We start from the raw sequence: 3,774 nt of genomic DNA on the forward strand, positions 1-3,774 counted from the left end.
AAAAAAGACCTTGGGACTGAATTGTTTTTATTTAACAAGGTCTCAATTTCCACTTCAGGTGATTGGTAAGGGAACAAAAAGCTGCCATGAACAAGGTGGCCTTTCTTCATGTACAGGTGTGGCTACAAGTGTTAAATGGTTGCTTGACCTTTGGGTTGTGAGGATCAGCCTTTCCTTTTCCTTATCTGATATCCGCACACAATCAGGATAGCAATTGGGAGCAGCTATTTGGCTGGTTTTCCCTTTTCTCTGCAGTGTGAAGACCAAAGACCAGCAGTGCGATAGCAGAGGTATCCCCACCACTGTAGATACTCAAATTAGTAACATTTTTGCTGTCGCACCTTATCCAGGCTTGTCTGCAGTTATTTTTGGTCCACTTTGGTAGGAAGAATGGTAGGAAGGACTATTACTTACGTGGCAAAAAACTGCAGCAGGCGACGGTGCAGAGGGACCTCGGGGTCCTTGTGCATGAGTCGCAAAAACCCAGCCTGCAGGTGCAGCAGGTGGTCAGGAAGGCGAATGGGATGCTGGCCTTCATAGCGAGGGGGATTGAATATAAAAGTAGGGAGGTCTTGCTGCAGCTGTATAGGGCATTGGTGAGGCCGCAGCTGGAGTACTGTGTGCAGTTTTGGTCGCCGTCCTTACGCAAGGATATTTTGGCCTTGGAGGGAGTGCAGAGGAGGTTTACTAGGCTGATACCGGAGTTGAGGGGGTTGAGCTATGAGGAGAAGCTGAATAAACTAGGCTTGTCCTCGTTAGAGTTTAGAAGAATGAGGGGAGATCTCATTGAGACGTATAAGATGATGAATGGGATGGATAGAATAGAGGTGGAGAGACTCTTCCCGCTCAGAAAGGACAGTAGGACTAGGGGGCACAGCCTCAAGATAAAGGGGGGGCGGTTTAGAACGGAGTTGAGGAGGAACTTCTTCATTCAAAGGGTGGTGAATCTCTGGAATTCTCTGCCCGTTGAAGTGGTGGAAGCTACCTCGCTAAATATTTTTAAGACGCGGGTTGATGGGTTTTTGATAAGAGAGGGGATTAAGGGTTATGGGGAGAGGGCGGGAAAATGGAACTGAGCCACGACAGATCAGCCATGATCTTATTGAATGGCGGGGCAGGCTCGGGCTAGATGTCCTACTCCTGCTCCTATTTCTTATGTTCTTATGTTTATTACTTTCTTTCCCAATTGAAATCCAGTAAACAGGAACTACTAACACCACACTTTTCTGTGTAGGATCCACAGCAAATTGGATCACCTGGACAAATAACAGTGGCACAGTAATTAGCACAGCTGCCTCACAGTGCCAGCGACCCAGATTCAATTCCAGCCTTGGTGATGTGTGGCATTGGCATGTTCGCCCCGTGTCTGTATGGGTTTTCTCTAGGTACACTGGTTTCCTCCCACAGTCCAAAGATGTGCAGGTTAGGTGGATTGGCCGTGCTAAATTACCCCAGATGTGCAGGTTAGGTGGATTGGCCGTGCTAAATTACCCCAGATGTGCAGGTTAGGTGGATTGGCCGTGCTAAATTACCCCAGATGTGCAGGTTATGTGGATTGGGCATGGTAAATTACTCCAGATGTGCAGGTTATGTGGATTGGGCATGGTAAATGCGCAAGGTTAAAGGGATAGCATGGGGAAGTGGGCCTGGGTGGAATGCTGTTTGAGAGTCAGTGCAGATTCAATGGGCTGAATGGCCTCTTTCTGCACTGTAGGGATTCTGTGGTTCTAAGTTTTGTAAGTTTGGTGGACAGAAAATTCTCACCTGTGTTGTGAAAGTGAAGACATTGATTGGGGGAAAAGAAATAGAAGTTTTAAAATTACAAAGTAGAAAGGTGAGGGAGGGGAAGACAGCATTTTCTCCATGAAGACTCAAGGATAGAGTGCACCTTTCTGCAGTAGTAAGATTTATAGCTTCTGCTAATGTCCACGAGATGGTGCAGAGGGAGCTAAATTTCCTGACCTTCTTCAGTGTGCTGGCATGACAGAAACTGCACAACTTTGAGGAAGTATGTGTGGAAACCTTCTGTTTGCTCTCTCAGTCTTTCAGCAGTGAGTAACCCCTCGTCAATCCCCAGTGGCCTCAGTGAGAGGCAGGGTGTGGTAACAGTTTCCTGGATTTGCGCTGTTATTTCACTAATACAGGCTGAACAACACAACACCAGGGGAGAGCTCTGCATTTTAAACAGGAAATACAGTGTTTCTATCCTGGTTGGTATCCAGTCAGTGATAAACCCCTTCCAGGCACAAGTAACAAGCTTGGATTAAATAGCATTTACGTCCAGAAATCTGATTCCAGGTTCCTGAAGGAGAGCCTGTACATCTGAATTTGTGAATCTTTTGTGTCTTAGTTCCGAGCTCTATTTCCCTCTGGGTCCGGGTGATAGCCATACAGCTATAATTCTGTACAAGTATAATTGCAATATTGCTTAGAACCACAGTGACGTTATGGAAGAGAGTGAAATGAAAAAGCCAGCATTGTCTTACCTCTGACCAACGCGCCCCCGCCCACCCCACCACCCAGATGGCTGCTTGAGGTTGCTAACTGAACCCTTAAAATGCTGCACAGAGGTTTCCAGGTACTATACGTCGCTTAAGCAGATTTTATACCATTAGGAATGCATTCAGGATCACTGCTAGGTGCAGTAGTGTGTACTGGCTACAAAATGCATTGCAGCAATTTGCCAAAAATCCTTAGACAGCACTTTCTAAACCCACAACCACTTCCATCTAGAAGGGCAAGGGTAGCAGATACGGGGGAACATCACCACCTGCAAATTCCCCTCCAAGCCACTCATCACCCTGACTTGCAAATATACCACCGTTCCTTCACAGCAACTGGGTCAAAATCCTGGAATTCCCTCCCTAACGGCAATGTGGGTCAACATACAGCACTTGGACTGCAGCAGTTTAAGAAGACAGCTCATCACCACCTTCTCAAGGGCAACTAGGGATGGGCAATAAATGCTGGCCAAGCCAGCGATACCCATGTCCCATGAATGAATCAAATCTTCATCTGAGGAGTTACGCCTTGCTGCAGGTGGGCCCACTCTCTCACAAAGCAGCAATGGAGGTGGGAGATTGCTCAGGTAGGCAAATTAGAAGGCTCACTTCCATTCTGTGGGACATCAGTCTAGTTGCCAACACAGTTTGAGGTCCTCCTAGTTCTCACCCTAGCCACCCCTCCATGCCTCTTCCATATCACCTTCCAGACTTCCAATTTTTTCCAGTATCCTCTAGGTACAGAACCAACAAGCCGTAGAGTTATACAGTACACAAGAGGCCATTTGGTCCATCAAGTCTGCACTAACAAACCTACACTAATCCCACATTGCAGTACTTGGGCCCATAGCCTTGAATGTTATTACGTTTCAAGTGCTCACCCACATACTTTTTAAAGATAGTGAGATTTCCAACCTATATACCTCTAAAATCCTGGAATTCCCTCCTTAATGGCATTGGAATCCCACGGCACGTGGACTGCAGCGATTCAAGAAGGCAGCTCACCACCACCTTCTCAAGGGCAACTAGGGATGGGCAATACATGCTGCCCAGCCAGCGATGCACATGTCCCACGAATTAATAAAATAAAAATAATTGGTTGGAGGCAGGGTTTCTGCCTCTCACTCAGAAGAAAGTCCCATCCCACAGAACTGCCAGCCAATCTCCAGTGCTGCAGTACTGGGACTGCAAGTAGTCTCTGGAGTCTAAATCCTGGGATTCCAGAAGGTCTCTCGACAAGGAGGGTGAATGAGGCCTGCAGAGGACAGTAGGG

Source organism: Carcharhinus amblyrhynchos, chromosome 4 (assembly GCF_965287045.1).
Source record: "Carcharhinus amblyrhynchos chromosome 4, sCarAmb.v2.hapA, whole genome shotgun sequence".
NCBI lineage: Eukaryota > Metazoa > Chordata > Chondrichthyes > Carcharhiniformes > Carcharhinidae > Carcharhinus > Carcharhinus amblyrhynchos.